The sequence below is a fragment of the Giraffa tippelskirchi genome, chromosome 12 (genome assembly GCF_054371585.1).
Source record: "Giraffa tippelskirchi isolate mGirTip1 chromosome 12, T2T-mGirTip1v1.2.pri, whole genome shotgun sequence".
NCBI classification, from domain to species: Eukaryota; Metazoa; Chordata; class Mammalia; order Artiodactyla; family Giraffidae; genus Giraffa; species Giraffa tippelskirchi.
The window spans coordinates 28,222,095-28,240,284 of NC_137286.1; the positions used below are offsets into that span (position 1 = coordinate 28,222,095).

At 37.3% G+C, this 18,190-nt stretch overlaps 1 long non-coding RNA gene across 1 annotated transcript; it reads left to right on the forward strand.

Moving 5' to 3' along the window:
• The first annotated feature begins 482 nt into the window (after nt 1–482).
• Nucleotides 483–17,957, forward strand: LOC145528891 (uncharacterized). The gene is made up of 2 exons (XR_014070769.1): nt 483–1,206; nt 17,493–17,957. It is a non-coding gene; the product is annotated as an uncharacterized LOC145528891 (long non-coding RNA).
• Nucleotides 17,958–18,190: the final 233 nt, after the last annotated feature.

Here is an 18,190-nt window from a genome sequence, read left to right on the forward strand (position 1 = left end):
CCCACCTGTCCTCCAGAGACAGGTGGTCAAGGAGCACCTCTGAGTGGCAGCCACAAAAACCAGATGCATATAGAGTTGTAACAAGCAAGGGTTCATGTGCCCATGGTACAGAAAGCCACACTCTGGCAGCAAGTGCTTGCAGCAGTGTATGTTAATCGCTGTCCTGTCCCACCCTTTCTGACCCCATGGACTGTAGCCCACCAGGCTTCTCTGTCCATGGGGATTCTCTCCATGAGAATCCTGGAGTGGGTAGCCATTCCCTTCTCCAGGGGACTCTTCCTGACAACGGGATTGAACCTGGGTCTCCTGCATTACAGGCAGACGCTTTACCATCTGAGCCACCAGGGAAGCATGCCTGCAGCAGAGTAAAGGTTTATTTGCAGGGTATTAGCCAAGGAAAATGGGCAACTCACACAGTAAGGGAACTCAAATTTAGGAGAACTTGTTTTCCGAGGCTCCCCTCTGGGATATACGGGCACTCTGGAGTGTGGCAGAGGAAGAGCGCAAAGATGGCGCCTGCGGGCTTAAGTGAGGCAGAGGGCAAGTGCAAAGGTGTCACCCAGGAAGGAAAAGAAAGAGAATAAAAAGATGGCAACCTCTAGCTTCAGCAAGGCATAGGGAGAGAAGGAAGATGGCGCCCACTAGCCTCCATCCCTGGAGAGTATGTGGAAGACATCCCTCAGGCCAAAGCTTTAAAGTTAGCAAACGAGTCTCTTTCACCTGTGCTCTGGGCACTTTTCAATGGGCTGCTTCTGTGAGGAGTTCTAGGGCGGGTGAGTGTGCACGGCCCTTTAAAAGCCAATCCTCAGTTTGCACAGCTCCCCAACGCCGATCTCCTGCGCATGCGCCTGCTGGTCTTCAAAGCCAGGTGTCCTCTCTCTGGCTTGGGTCTTAAAAGTTGGCGTGCGTCACGGGAGATACAAACTCGTCGCTCCTTAGGGAGAAATTCTAGGTTTTGAGTTCCCTTCTCTTATAGGTGACCATGCTAAGGTTTCCCTCTCCTTGCCTGATTCGAAGGGGTTGCTCCACTACTTTTTAGTTTAGTTTTGTTTTTTTTTCCTGAGGACGTTGGATACTTAGCTTGGTGTGTCCGCAGGAAGCTGTCAGTTCAGGGTTTTCTCCTGCACCGACATTTTGAACCGGAATCTCTGAGAATATTAAAAGTAAAAGGAACCAGAACATCTGAATCAACAAACCCGAGGGGAGGTAAGGAATGACATCAAACTCCTTTCTTTAGATACTTGTTTTCTTCTGCTTGAATACTTTTTAATTCTTTATAGAATACATAAGGTAAAGTCAACGTGTTTCTGCCTTCCTGACTTTTCATGCTCAGCTGAATAGATTTTGAGGCTGATTGCCATGTATTTAACTGAGGTCTTTTAGGGGTGGATTTTCATGGTTTGCATTGAGGGAAGAGGGTTTATCTCATGTCTGATACAGAGAAGTAGAACGTTGTTTATGGATCATTGCGAGGAATATACCAGCCTTTCACAAAAATAATTCAGGTCCTTATGTTTTGAAAAGATTCCAAATTTCCTTTCCCCAAGTGTATATAACTCGTGCATGGAAACAGACATTTCTTTTTCTTTCCTTTTGTTGTTAATAGCTTTTTTTTTTTTAATTTTTCGGAAAGAGTTCAGTTCAAGTTTGATTACAGGTGACCATAGAGAAATGCTAAAAAAAAAAAAGTGAGATCAAGAAAGTGTCGTTATTTTGACTTGTCTGTCTTCGCTCCTTCATTCGTACTAAGTAACTTCAGTTGTGTTCCACTCTGAGATCCTATGGACTGTAGCCCACCAGGTCCCTTGTGCATGGGATTCCCCAGGCAAGAATACTGGAGTGGGTTGTCATGCCCACCACCAGGGGATCTTCCTGACTCCAGAAATCAAACCCGAGTCTCTTATGTCTCCTACATCTCCTCCTATTGGCAGGAGTGCTCTTTACCAGTAGTGCCACCTTATTTTGAAGCTGAAATAAGGTTAAAAGTGTAATTACCTTAAAGATTTAAAAAAACATTTAAATGTATAGGGACATTCTGATTTTCGCCTTTAAACTTTGTGATATGCCTATTAAGAGCAATTCCATGGGTTGGTGACTGAGCTGGTGGCTGATCAGACGTGATTGCTGTGACACACCTGTAAGTTTCCTCTGAGGTTTCCCTCTATTTTTACTTAGATATGATATGAAGAATATAAACCAGTAGAACTAAAATAAAATGGAAGGCAGCCAGGCTATTCCAATGTAAGAATCAGCTCATTTACTCTGAATAGTATCTGAAGACATTTGCTTACATATTATTTTAAAAGCTAAAACTGAGTCACATATTTAATACATGGGACTAGTAATGGTGGTGTAGGTTCTTAAAGAGCCTACAATAAATGTCCACATTTCAATTGGAGAAATGTATTGAAAATGTTATTATAAGCTAAAGGTTCTGTCTTACAAAACCACATTTTTCTCTATTTTTGTTTGTTCATTTTCATATGAGAATCTTTAATGTATCAGCATATAGAATGTTTGAATGCATCAGTGAAAAGTATGACCAGGCTGGGAAAAGAGATGGTTGAATTTGGGAATGGCTTCTTAGGAAAGTCATTTTTTTTTTTCATTATGAAATCAGAAATGGTCATGTTTCTATCTGATATATTACTATACTCAGAAACAGAGACCAAGTATACCAACTTTTGAACCATGTGCTTATTTTAAGATGTCATTTATATGACAGCTGTTATTGTAAGGACAAGATTATTATTTCATCCTCACCCTTTCAAGTGGGTCCTTTCTACAGCATTAGTGTTTCCCAAGATAAGGTATATTGGAACGTATTGTTTATTTCTGCTTGTTATAGAGTTATTTTTTTCCCCAAACTGTAATAACAGAGTCTTATGTACAGCCATGACTAATAAGCCAGAGAGTTGGTTACCTAAAATAATAATTAGTAAATAACGTGAGCCCTTTAGGTTCAATTTGGGAGGCCCATCGAAGGATAGGACTGTATTTATTAGAATCCTATAACTGTATAGGGAACTCCAGAGTTGATTTGGGAGCAGGGTGCTTTAAATATTGGATAACAGTGAATGCAGAGGGCCAAATCTGTGCTTCAACTGTTCACTAAAATAATCTCCAAACTTTAAAAAATAATAAAGAAAGGCAAAAGAACTGGAATCATGTTATGAAGAAAAGAGAAATGTGAGTGAGTATTAATTTATCTCAAGTAAACTAGTGATATAAGTAGTTTCCATATAGTGATGTAAGAAGTCTCCATTAAGGAAATAATAAACACTATATAATTGTCATCCAAACTTGTATAATTTTGAAAGTGAATGGGGTCTATTAATAATTAAACATGAAAAGAATAGGCAAAAATAGGATGTATAGTCACCCTAGAATGATTCCTTCATTCATTAATTCAACAGGCACTCTGCTAAGTACCTGGAGGGGAAAATGAAGAAAGCACCACCCATTCCTGTTCTCAAAAAGATCAAGGCCATGAGGTTGGAATATGTATGTTTTTATTAGGAATTAAGATAAAACTCTTTTTAGGGAGCACAGAGGAGAGGTTTCTATCTGTAGTGAGGATGCAGAAAAATGCTGTTAAGCCTTTAAAAATCCATAGGGATGGGAATAATGACCTCTTGCTCCCATTTGACAGCTAGGGAACTGAGACTCCTGCTATTTAACTAGCCAGTAGGGCTTCCCTTGTGGCTCAGCTGGCAAAGAATCCACCTGCAGTGCAGGAGATTTGGGTTTGATCCTTGGTTTGGGAAGATCCTCTGGAGTAGGGAAAGACTACCCATGCCAGTATTCTGGCCTGGAGATTTCCATGGACTGTATAGTCCGTGGGGTCTCAAAGAGTCGGAAACGACTGAGCGACTTTCACTTACTTAGTAAATCTGAGGGAAGTATATGATCCCTGATTTCCATTCGAAAACTTTCCATCCCACTCTGCTATTCTTGTGAAATTTAAAGTTGCTCAGTAGTGTCTTTCTCTTTGTGGCCCCATGGACTATAAGGTCCATGGAAATCTCCAGGCCAGAATACTGGAGTGGGTAGCCTTTCCCTTCTTCAGGGGATCTTCCCAACCCAAGGATTGAACTCAAGTCTCCTGCATTGTGGGCAGATTCTTTATATCAGCTGAGCTACAAGGGAAGCCCAAGAATACTAGAGTGGGTAGACTATCCGTTTTCCAGTGGATTTTCTCAACCCAGGAATCCATCGGGGGTCTCCTGCATTCTTTACCAACTGAGCTATCAGGGAAGCCCTTGTTATTCTTACAGTTTTCAGAAGGAAAGAGGCATATGAAAATGCTCCAGACTGACGTTACAGTTCTCTGCAGACAGAGGGGAGCATGAGGCTTTTTTGTGATTCAGTATCCTTGTTTTGAAAGAGAAGGTCTAAACAACCGAACTCAGTCACTTTTAACCTCATGACTCAAACTATATGTTCTACTCTTTTGAGTAGATACCTACTCTTTGAGATACCTGTTTTGTTTTTTTTTAATCCTTGAGATAAAGTTTTCCTTACAAGTTGAATCTCATGACAAGAGGAATTGCAGTTTGCATATTGTACTATTAGGACGGCTGAGCCTACACAACATTCTAAATGGAATTTTACTATATCTAGGTATAAGCAAGCCTTAGCATGTATACACATCAACTGAAATCCATCATGAAAATATTTCTCAGACAATGCTATATTATATTCCAGAAACATACTTGCTAGCTGGATATGGTGCTAGTCCATAATATCTGAGTGAGCCTGCCCACTTGTAGACACACATTTAGGCACATGTTATATTGTCAAGCTAGTCTGCCATTTGTTATTTCTCCAGATGCTACTTAATTAATTATTCATTTGGTTGACACTTTTGACTTCATTCACAATATATGTGCATTAAATCAAACAAAGGTGAATACTCAAAACTTGTTTTTAACATTGCTTTCTCATTTTTATTTTAGTCTGAAAATAATACTAGTTCAGTGTATTTATTTTGAAGATGAAATTTCCAAGCTAGGAAACAGTAATTATAGGAAGAGTAATAAAAATGTGTTCTCGTTGAGGCAGAAAGTGCAGCACTTAGAATAAGACAGTGGCCTTCATTCTCTGGCTGACGGGTGGATATCACATCAGATGAAAATGATAAGAGATTTAGTGGACTGAAAAATAACTTCCTCTTGACAAGGACCTGACCCTTGACCTCTGGCCTAACTCTTGTTAGCTTCTCTAACACAGGTTAATTGTCATAGGTGTAGGATAAAAGATGTCTCTGCAGAAGCTACCAAAGGTTTATTTCTTTCGCTGACCATATGCTGTTGAGATAAAACGATAAGTTTTAGCCTTCTCTGATCTATAAAGACATGAAAATTCAGCCACGAGAAAGCAAAATTCCAAATACAAAGAGGTTTTTGACTGTTGGGCTGGAAGATCACAGTCGCAACAGGCAGGGTACATGCATGAGGACAAAGTGATGGTAAATATGTTACTGTCATTACCCTGGAAGCATGTTTCACCCATAATAGTGACACAGATCTAATAAGGAAGGCTCTATCCACAATAGACTCCCTGAATTTTGGAATTATTAGTAAACTCTTACTATGTCATACACTGGAAGTGTGTCCTATTCTGAAATGATTCTTTTGTATTTCTATGCTAATCACCTTCTTCAAAAGAAATCAGTTCTTTGAGTTTCCTATTTAAATGTTCTGAAGGTAGTAGCTTTAAGAGTACTTACGGGTGATGTGGTAACAATTGTGATTTCTCATGAAAGTTAATGCCTCCTCCTGTAAGAAAATGCATTGTGTCCTCCGTTTTTAGCAACAGAAGTAAGAAATTCAGAAAACACAGTAAAGCACAATGAGCTATGCAAATCCGTGTTAGAATATTACAAGGGAAAACCACATGACTGTAATATCCAGTAAAGTGAAGTCAATATAGTCATTTATCCATGATCTTTACAAAACTGCAGCAGAATGAATATTGCTGGTAAAATGAAAATGACTTCACATTTCATTAAGATAAAGTCAAAGCAGTAACCTGGTAGTGTTTTCAAAATGTTTTATCACGGAAGGAAACAGTCAACTTTTCAAACACCTGGGACAATAAAGTGGTATATCTCATTCTGTTTTTTTAGAACCATCCCAATGTTTTGTTACACAGTATGAAGAAACCATAACCCTTTTCTCACTCTGATAGATTTCCAGGATCCAGTTTCTATTCAAAACCATGTAAAAGGTATAAATAACTTTTAAGTGTATTGAGGGCTCTTATTCAGGTCATAGGTCTTGCTCTTCAGCATTTTATTTTTTTTTTTTATCCACAGCATGTTTTGACACAAAATTAATATGTATGTGCTTTTGAATAATCAGTCAAGGAAAAGATGTTTATCTTAAAGTGATACTATAGGTAAACTTACTTTAGTTGGTGCAGTAAAGGTATAGCCAGACCCATCTGCTTCCAAAATATCACACTTTCTTTTTATTAAACCATGATAATAAGGAATTATAATCATGTAACTTATTGCCATGCATACTTGCTATAATAATGCCTTCTTCCCAGACTACCATCTTTTCAAATGTGATGAGATCATCAGGTAACAGTGTAGGATATGAAGGCTTAGCACGCTGTGTTGTTAGCACATTAAAAAAAGAAATTGCTGGGATAATTAACAACTACCTATTTGTCTGTGGGATGCATTCATTATGGCTCTACAAATTGGAGGTCTCCAAAATCTGTGCAATAAAATTTACTCTTTGTTCAGGAAGTTCCCCTTGGATTTGGGGAAAATTCTGGTGTGCTGTGTCTATTGTAATTGTGACAGGCAGTTGACATGTCTCATAGTCTAAATGTAGTGGCAGGCAGGGGGTGGTACAATGATGAAAAAACTGCCATTCATTCTTGTGCAAAGGAAAGGTGTTTCTTAGCATATTCCAACCTATGTTCAGACTAGAGTTGGGTCTCTGGGGTTGAAGGTCAAATCTGTGAGGTCAAAGCTATTTCTTGTCAATCTTCGTTCACTAATGACACATGAATTGGAAATTAGAACAAAGTAAGTAAAACGAATAGCCAGAAGGTGAGTGTCTGTTTTATTACTCAGAAGAGCTGGGAAATCTGGCCAATTGTTGCCCTATGTGGCTTGAATGACAGTTGTTAAGTTGAAAAAGGGACAGTGTGATGGGAATGCCACTTTAAATCTCAATTACCTCCTCCACTCCAATCAGCTTGGTAGAGCTTTAATGAAGTGCAATTCTCTGTCCTTTTCCTCATACTTCTATCTCTAGAATAAGCCTCACATTCAAGTTTGACAGCAGTACAATCAGTTTTCCATTCATCACTGGCCCTGTTTTAACCCTGCTGAAAAAGGGCCTAATGTACGTGGCAGTGATGGCAATTAGGCAGAAAAGTAATATTAGAAACAGACAAAAGCCTGAGTCTTTTAGCATTACAGGTGTTTTTTTTTTTTCTTTCTTTTTTTTTTTTTTTTTAGCCCGTTCTAGACATAAAGGAATAGGCAGTGTTGTTAAGTTCCCTTCTTCAGTTTTCTCTTAAGCTGAAAGTCCAACGATTTCAAGATTCAATTAATTAGAGACATGGAGAGCCAAAGAACAAGGTAAAAGCTAAGTTCTTTCTAACTGAAGACACACTTAGTAATTGGCCCCTTATTAAAATGGATATCTTCTGGGTGTATGTTTAATAAGGTTGATAAAAACTCGTCATTTCCTCATTAGGATAGCATATGAATACACTCTGTATGTAGAAAGTAAATCTTAAAGAGAACAAACAGGAAAATATCAATCTGTTCAATATAGGAAATGTAAAACATAAAAATTGAAAAGCTTGAACTATAACTTTTCAGAGATGGGGGATATTGAATGCACTGTATGTGTGTGTGTGTGAATGAATGAGCGTGTAAGCTGAGATTTTTTTTTTTTTAAAGATAAGTCTTGGCTCTTTAATAACTTTATCTCTGGATGCAAAATATTTAAGCATTTGAGTTTATAACCTGAATCAGTGATATTTGCTATGACTTAAAAAAATACACGTGAAGATGGAAGACACATTTAAATGACTTTCTCATATGAGAACAGATGCAAGCTTTCAAAATCTATATTGTGTCTGCATGCAGAAGAATCCCTGAAATAATCATGCCTGTATCTTTGCACAGGAAAGTCACATATACGTGTTTAGGTACACACATGAATTGTTTTATCTAGTTATATTTGTAAATATGTCCATACTAGAATGTGAATTCCTAGAAAAGATAAAACTTCATAAATTTTTGTGCATGCATTTAATTGTTGTGTACATTTCCCTAATGGTTCTTTTCATGCCAGTTTTTAAAAATGTCAGCCAGGTTGTGGTGGTTTTTTTTTGTTGTTTTGTTTTGTTTGATAGATTCCACAGGAACATGTGGCATTGGTGTAAGGATCTTGTTTAAGAGAATGGAGGGTTGGAGGGAGAAAAAAAAAACAGATGCAGCAATTAGGCGGCTCTTGCTGCTCATTGGGGAGGTGACACAAGTGGGTGATAGTGGCTTTCACCTCTCACACTCCCTTCTCTCCTGCCTGATTCCTAGAACAATCCCTGTCAGAAACACTCTTTGAAAAAGGCTGCATTAGACAATGGCTCTTCACCCTTATTTTACGCTTTAAGTAGTAGAGCAGAATGCTGTAAGGGGCTGAAAACAAGGCGTAATCTGAGAAAGACGCGCAGGCATTGTTATAACTGTGAAAACCAGAAGAGCCCCTTTCAGAGCCGTGACTGAAAGTGCTCGGAAGACCTTTAGTCCTTTGCACTCTCCCAATCACCAATTAGACAAACATTAACATCAATTAAGCTGTTATACGGCACAGGTTCCATATAATTACCTTAATGGGTTGACGCTTTCTTTAGCAGCAATTTCTTAAACAAACTTCATCTTTTGTGCAACAGGCTAAGAAAATTTTCAGCAGGGAGCATTTCCTTTTGTCAAGTTTTCTAAAGAGACAGCTGAATTGTTCTATTTAACAACAAACACCTTCACTAAGGACCCTCGTCTTGTCCCCGTTCCCACCACATTTGACTACTAGGCTCAAAGCTTATTAACCATCAGAGACAAAAAAACGGACTGGCCAGGGGAGCCCAGACACATGCAGGGCGGGCAGTACACAAAGGACCAGTGAGTCTGGCACCGGTTTGCAAGCAGACCCTCGGAGAAAGCACCAATTGAATTAGTTGCCTATTTAGTATCCAAAGCGCCAGATCCGTCCTTACCAAAAGCACAAAGAAAATGAAATAGAAAAACAGGATCTTGCTCATAAAACAAGACAAATCTGTCTAATTTATTTTGTACCAGTAAGTGCTAATTAAATGCAAGCTACTCAGATTCTTCCTGTTCCTGCCTCACCTAATTCGCTTAGAATCACGACAATGCCAGTCTGATTTTTCCCCCTGTTTAACAAACATTCATTTGAAATGTACTCAAATACAGCTATAAAAATACAACCCTTATATCACTTCTATTTTTATTTTATATAAAGTCCATGTGTTTTTACTCTGTTGTGAAATTATTTGGGGGGAGGGAAAAAGCTCTTGGCAGAAACAAGTCCTTAAACTATCCTTGTGCATCGTAAGGAATAAACAACTTGAGATGCATATAATGAACTATAATTGTTTCTCCCCCACCCCCCAGGGTTGGAATAATGTATGTAACCAAATTTCACAGCAATTCTTGAGAAGTCAGAAGCCTCTCTTTTCTATCTACAGTTTTAAAAGTAGACAATGGTTAAACAACAATAAAAAAGAAGTATAAAATATACTGTGAATACTTAATGACAAACCAAAATCTTTAAAATGCTTTTCCTTACCCCACTCTGCCCCTCCCCCATCTCTCTCTCTCTTTTTTTTTCCTGTCTGTCTTTCTTTCACATCCCTACTGCTCATTTTCACATACCTGACTATAACAATATCCTCGGAGTAGGCAATTCATTTTACATCTTTAAGGTCAAGGCTTGGGCTCCAAAAGACAAGTGTTTGCTCCTTTTAGTCCTGCCCTTGTGAACTCCCAGCATCTCTCTGGGTCAAAGGCTCAAGGCCACAAAATTAAAAGATGACGATGAATTTATGTGTCGATGTTAACCTCAGCCCACTGTTGCCCATGATTAGGGGGTTTTACAGGGGATGAGTTCTAGAACGAAAACAAATACAGTTATGAAATAATTATTCTCAAATGTATTGCCAAGAATTAACATTTGAAAAATACCAGAGATCAATTGATCTGCAGTATCTAATCTATAACTTACCTACTGAAGAGTTTTATAATCAAAAAATTGTTTAACCTTTCTTAAATTTCTGCCTTTGTAAACTTAATATATACAGCCATGTTCTCCATTCCGACATTTGTTTCTTTTTTATTAGACATGATTCTTTTTTCCTCAGTTTCTCTGTTCTGTTCACATTGATTCACTTAAAAATTGTATTTTGAGTCTTCCTGGATTGCAGCCTTGGTGCCTTATGACATCACTTTAAATATGAAATTTGTGTTACTCCTGTTTTCTCCGTTGGTTATTGCTGCCTGCTCTAGCACTAACATAGCTACAAACTGGGGATGTCACAAATAAATGTGGAAGCCCCAGTAAAGAGTTTCCATCACTGAATTTTCTCAGACTGGCGTTCAGCCACTGATGATACAGTAGGAACATGAAAGATTATGTCAGAAGAGGCCTAAAGAAGAGATCATGGTAGATATCCTTATAACATTTACTTTACAATTAAAGAAGCATTAATCTTAAAAAAAGAAACCTATTCCTTGTTAAAGCATTTGAGAATTATACAAATTTGTATCCTTCTTAGAACTTTTACATGTAACAGATATAATTGGGTATAATAAGGGACAGGGTGCCATGGTCACCTCTGTAACCACAAAGAAAATGTGTGTAGAAGCTGAGACACTTTCTCCTAATTTCTAGTATTAGGGATTACTCTGATGTATGAATGAATTTTTTTTCCATTCAACATATGAGGCAAAGATCTAAATAAAGTAAATGTTCGCTTTTTGACACTCATATCAAACTGAAAACACCTCAATCAACTGTTGGATGGATTTGGCATAATTATTGATATACTTTGCAGGATTTTAAGAGTGAAGATTCAGTGCTCACATACCGCATTTGAAACGAACACAACTTATCAAGTAGAGTTCTGACATGTGTGACTCTTAGTATCATTTTGGAAGTGAAATAACCTGTCAGATTTTAAAATGTGTTAACAACTGGATGGTTAACTGGCAGGGACACGAAGAGAGGACATGGACTTGGTTTGAGATTTTGTTCTGGAGTAGAATCACTGACTGCCAGCCTGGAAGTAATCACAACAAAAGTTTTCCCCCAGGGGTTCTAAACAAAAATTCAATAACAGAATAAATAAACTACTACTCAGATTATCTTAACTAGCATCTGCACTCTTCTTTACAATAGCCATTTATTGATGTCTTTCCAAATACATTAGAAGTGGCAGAGGATTTATTTTGCCTTTGAAAAGTACTTATAACTATTCACTCGTTCAACAAATATTTAACTTTCTCCTATGTGCCAAGCATTCTTTTCAAAGTACATTATCAAAGTCGAATAGTACAAAATGCCTAATATCCTATTATTGGAGATATCTTACCTTTAAATGGATTAAAGCAATTTGTATAGAATGGGTAGACCAAAAAAATCTACTTCTCTCAGATTTTGTAAAACTATTCACCCTGCTGAATTTATATCTGGGGCCTGACACATAGTAGGTGCTTCAAATATGGTGCTCTGTTAATTTGTCCATGTTCCAACACCAGTTGATTCTGTATGTGTGTGTGAAATCCTCTGACCACTAGTTTATTTGTACTAGTATCATTGCCATCTATGACAGTGATTTATTTTAAGGAGTTATAATACATTTTTTTGTTTGATTTCAAAATATGTTTTCCTTATTCTTTCCATCACTCACATTCCTTCTGGAAAAAAAGTAGGAGGGCAGTGTATGGGGTAGGATAGGTAGGCGGTATTGAGAGATGGCATAGCATTTATTTTTGAAGTTAGAGCTTAAATGACTTGTGTATGTGTGTGTATGTTACACTTCAGAATGAATTTGAGTCTCCCAAAATGAGAGTTAGAGATTGTAGCTCTTCAAGGAAAAAATAATAGAATTGGTAGCAATGAAACCTAGGCTAGAAATGATTTCTCCTTTAAGAACAGGGAGTCAGTCAACATCCATGTTGCTGAGCATCTATGGTGCTGAGCAATGCTCTGGAACTATTGTAGAAATAGAGAAGGACTTAAGAGATGCAAGTGTGACTGAAAATTTCTTCTGAAAGAATTCAGAACCCAGGGTCTGGACTATAACTGCATATTTATTTCCTATCTCTTGGTAATTTCCAGGTTCTTGAATAAATTTTGAGGAACTATTGGCCATCCATTTATGCTGAAAGTTGGTGTTTAAATCCCTTTTCAACCATGAAGAACCATGGTATCTGTGATTCATAATTACTTTAAAAATAGATAACAATCATTGCATGCAGTTGATCTCAAGGGAAATAAAGCCTAGAAACACCCACCTAAGAGCAGAAAGTAATTTTCATGCTAAAACTGATCCCTCTGACTTCAACTAAATTTGAATCAATGTATCTACATCTGTGTTAAGATTTATATCCATCTACATGATCTTTCCTTTGTCTACCTCTCTAGCTTGGATTATTATACTAAATATGTACCTTCTATTAAAGTTAATTCATGAAAAAATGTACTGTCAAGTAAACATAATGGCAGATTGTAATCATTGAGTGAGTGGTGTATACACACACATACACCAACAAATACAAAAAAGTAGTCTTATGCTGAGCTATTTGGAAATATATTTCTAGCACTTCAAACATTCTATGATATACACAGATACACATATGAAGGGGCAAGCCCATAAAATCTCTGGGAGGGAGATAAGCATTTTTATTAAAAATGTGGAGGATAAAATGAGAAGGCAAAGCCTACGGAAAACATACAAATAAATATCTTCTTTGAAATTCCTTTCCTGGACTAATTCACAGTTCACATGAGTGAGGGAAGGTTCTTATTACAAAGGATATTTTTTTTAAGTTACTTATATGTGCACATCATTTTTATAATCCCTGAATCATATACATTTTATAAATCTTTCACCGTTACCCAAGCTCTTCTATAGGATCTATGTTGTATAAAGAAGAACCCTTAATATGTTAGATTTGAAATACACTTTTAGCATTTAACCTAATTTTTCCGTATTCCAATTGTGTTCCTCTTTCTGTTTGGAATAAGGATGCAGTGAAAACCTGGGGAGTCATTTCTTTTAATGCATCAAAATTGTGCTTCGTTTTTCTAATGTAATATTTAAAAACCAAACATTTTTGAAATCAATTTATCAACAGTCAATCCTGGATGGTTTTGTGCTTTCTTTCCAAAATGCAAACATGTTTCTGCTGTCAGATGGAGTATTGCCAATGTACCATGTACTCTTTCATCCTCATGAAATTTAAAGAAAATAAAGCAAAATTTCATAGCCCAGTTCTTAAAGATCCTATATAATGTTGGGCTCTTAGATTTTGAGGGGCAGTCAGCAAAGTTCACCTGATTTATTGGCTTCCCATTTAGTTAACTTGGTATGGCCTAAATTCCTCAGAGTTTCTAAAGCTATCCTGTCGTGTATCCTGTCTTTTTAATGGTTCAGCCTGGTTAACAAACACGATTTCCGTATTGTGCATCCCTGTCTATAGGAGAGGCCAAAGCCTTTCATTCAAACTCTGGAAGGTTTCCTCCTCATTTGAGGTGGTGGTGTAAACAGGGGAGAAGATTAGGGGTGTGTCATGGGCCATGTCACTCCTCAGTGCCCCTCCTCCGCTCTTTATGACAAAGGAGTGACAAGAGAAGTCCAGGAGACCTGAGGGTAAGTGCAAGAGAATGTGGACTAGGATGGTGTGAGTAGGGGAGTAAAATAGTAACGGAGAAAGTGAAATGAGGAAATATTGGCAAATAAGATAAGAAAAATAGGCACAACCAAAAGAGGCCCTGTAGCCTCTGTAGACACAGATTGTTTGTTTTGCTTTTGACAAGGTGTTATGAAAAATACACATTAGGTCAATGAGAGATATCCCAAATTTTAAAAAAGGCAAGAAAGAGTGGGGAAAACTCCTCTCCTTTTAAAACCCCCTGCCCTTATTATTTTGGTACAGTGCCTTAGGAAAGGATTAGGACTCAGCGGCCTTGCTCTTTATAAATGCATCATCTTTTCTTACATAAATATTGTCTACATTTGGCTTTTTGGGTGTCACACAATTAGCAAATTAGTCATTCACTAAAAGTATTCATCTAGGTTTTGTAATACTTTCCCCACCTTAATTTTAGAATATTACATGCCAAGGGGAAAAATTGCCGTCTTTTTTATTGTGCTCATTGAAATCCCTCTCTTAATGCTAGACTCTGGAGTTACAGTGGCAGGTAGTTCTGTCATCAGAATATGAGCACTCTGAATGGAATTTTGAAAATTACAAAGACTGTGTGGGCATTATAGCAGAATCAATCATTCTCTCTATATGATAAATGCACTCTCATTTTGAAGCCTATGCATTTCCTTTAATATAGTCCCCCTTTCAGTTCAATTGATGGCATTTACTGCAAGTGTGAGACAGAAATTAGAAACTTCCTTGAAGGTTTCAGATCTTTTGTGCACAACATCTATGAAAAAGAGAACTATTTTTTTTTTTCTGTTGAAGAACCTCATAAATACATACGATTTAGTGAGTTGAGCTTAGGTTCTAAGAAGTAAAACAAATGGTTCATCTGCACTTACGTAGATAAGTATGAAATACAATATTCATGTCCAAGAGAATCCAGAGGTATAATTGAAGGCTTTTAATTCTGCATTTAAAGTATCCTAGTTCTTTCTAATATGGTATACTTCCAAAATGCAATATTCCAAGGATGACATTCAGAGAGGCCCAGGTGCCATGTCGCAATTCTGTGGAACAGTCGTGTTGAAGATTTGCGGAAGGACTGTCATCTCTGTAGACTTTGACTGATGAATCTTGGGTTATTTGAAGTTGAAGTAGAGGCCATTTTATTTAGTCTGTTTCTTCTATATGTTCATGATTTGCCGGGTGGGGGTGATATCTGTTCTCTAGAAAATTCAAGAGCTCCGCCAGAGGGAGTCTGTCTTCTATCAATAGCAGCTAGGGGGGTACTCAAGAGAAGCCCTGTATGCCATTCTGGAGAACTGGAGGGTGACTTGAATACAATCTGTAGTGTTTCGTCCATTGCACCCATTAATAGAGTTGTGCCATGGAATTTCATGTTTCCAGTTGAGTACTCAGCACCTGAAATTGCCCATTGGTAATGAGACCTTGAATAAGGTCCTCCTTTTAGAGAGGAACTGGCACTGTAGCAAATAGTCTTAGAAATTCATGCATTTCCATCTGTTTCTCCAAATATGGGTGTTTCTTTGCTTGTCAGGTTATTAATCCTCTACTTAATATCATACTCAAAGCAAAACCTAATTATATGAGCCCAGAACCACAGCTTAATGTTATGAAGACAAGTGTACATATTATTTAAAGTCCCAGTGATAGTTTTAAAGATTTATGTAACTTGGGATCACCATTTTGAATATTATTGGTAAAATTATGAAAAGCAGTTCTAGAATCAAAACACAATGGCATGTTAATTTCGTAGTAAAATGTGATCCTGCAACTGTAATTAATATTATCCATCTCAGTAGCTGTGGGTCATTATATAGTTCAATTCAATTATTCTTGATTAAATAGAGTTAATCCATTGTAAGTATTGGTGAACCTAATTTGCGGCAATTTACAGTGGATAAACTTAGTAAAGATATATAGTGAGATATTTTATTTAACACACATTTATACTAGCTTAGTTTTAGAATTTAAAGGTCATAATCTGCTCTGGCAGCACACACATGCACCCTGTGGTTAGTTTATTTCTGCTACTTTTACAATCAGTTACTGCTTTGGAAAAGCCTAAAGCTTAATCCATTAAGAGCCATTCAGAACAAAACAAACAAACAAAGCTTTAACCACTTCAATGACAACAGTGCAGAACCAACAAGCAGCCTTCTTAGAAAACCCTTGCAATTTTAGGATCAATAGCCTCACACAGGATGCTCCTACGTGATGAAAGCTAGAACATTTGTGCTGCCAGGTTTTGGAGAATAAAACAAAACACACAAGTGTCTGGAAAAGATAATTTGATAAGTTTAGTTTGGAAATACCCATGTAGTCCAGAGGGCTGACTTAAGTCCTATCACCAGTCATGATGAAAACAAACTAAAAATCACTTTGGGCTGAAATTTTTACCTATGTGTCTTGAGAGTAGAAACTATTATCTTTTAGTCTTTCTCCAAGTTCTACTACTCACAGCCTTATTATTACTACTTCTAATTAATGTAAGTGAATATCTGTCTATCCATTCATCCATCTGTTTCTTGGAAAACAAATCTTATCTACTATCTTTACATTAACATTTATAAGAATGTTAGAATCTACTAAATTCAAGGCTACAGTTTTAACAATAAAACTAACATACGTTCATATATGAGAGGAGCAAAAACAAACATTTTTTTGCCACAAGATTAAAAGCCTGTTCATTTCCTTTCAGAATTATTCCACTGTATATTATCCTTTGTGAAAAACCCATTAGCTTCTTTTATACATCCTCAAGTCTTAAATAATGCACCAGGACTGTAAAATATGTTTCATGGAAAAAAATCTACTGTCATTCCATAGAATAAAAAAAAAAAAAAACCTCCTACATCTTTTGTATTCATTACATTCTCCTTTTCAGTTTCACAAAACAATCTTAAGTACTGTATCTCTGATAGTTATAGTTTTTAAAATGCCTTTACATTTATAGTTAATTATAAACTCAGTAATGAAATAGGAGTATTATTTATTATTTATCTCAAAATGTCAGCTGGTTAGACTTTACCCACAAATTATCTGGAGGCATTAAATTATATACCTTCCTAGGTAGTCAACAGACACTGTTGGAATTGCCTGCAGTATGTTTACAAGCTAATTTGTTTACTGAATATTGTCTACTCGTTTACATTGCTGCTTTTTTTTTTTCCAAAAAGCAGATCCTCGCTGATGAAGCAGACTTAATATTAGAAACTTACAAAAGAAATCATTTTAATTTTAAAAAGAAGCATCAGATCCAAAGCAGAATAATCTCCTTGCTGAAATGTTATCAGATAACATTGACCATCAACCTTTTACAGACTAAAGAAATAAATTACCCTGCAATACCATTAAAATGCATGATTTTTCTGTGTGTCAGGAATGCTGTGCAGTTTTGTCTGGATTCATTAAGGCGCTCGCTGCCTAAGTGCGTTGCCAACAGGGATGTGGGTGGCTGTAATGGCAGCCTGTAGGTTTGTATGGAAAACAAGTATGGCACTGTGAAAAAAAAAAAAAAATCCTTCTCTCGCCCTTACAGATACCTGTACGGAGAGCTCGGGAGACATTTTCATAGGCTCATTGTCAAGTGAATGTCAAAGCCCCCATTCGCTGGGAAGCAAAGGTAAGTCTGAAAAATGCATTGAGGGAAAAGGAAAGGGGGCGGCAGTGGGGGTGAAATCACCTAGCATTGAAGCAGCCTAACCAAGTGACAGACACGTAGACAACTCTGATGGTGCCAGAACAACACTCTGCACAGCCCACCAGCAAGCAATTTGTCACTGCGACAAGAATATCCTCCGCAATTTGGCATCAGGGTCCTTGGACAGCCAACTGCGCCTGTACAGCACGAGACGTGCTATTCGGCAACAGGGAAGATGGGAACCAAGGTTCTCGTTATTATGTCCAAATGTGTTATTTTATGAAAAACATATCTTTTGTCATGATCAACATAGAGAGGGAACAGTAGTAATTGATAATAACTGGGGGCAAATAAGACAACAAATTGGGAAAAAATATGTTCTGGTCTGTTTTTGAGGTACCCTGTGTAGCGAGAAGCTTTCAGGATGTTTGCTTGATTGGTCTGGTGTTTTATGGAGTACTCCCACAGTGTTGCATAGAAATAATGAGTACAGAGGTACAAGAATGAACTGGGAAGATTTCTGGTAGTAAACCTTTTGCTTTTAGCAGAACATACTCTTTTCTTTTAGACTTTATGTGTTTGTATATGGTGTGTTG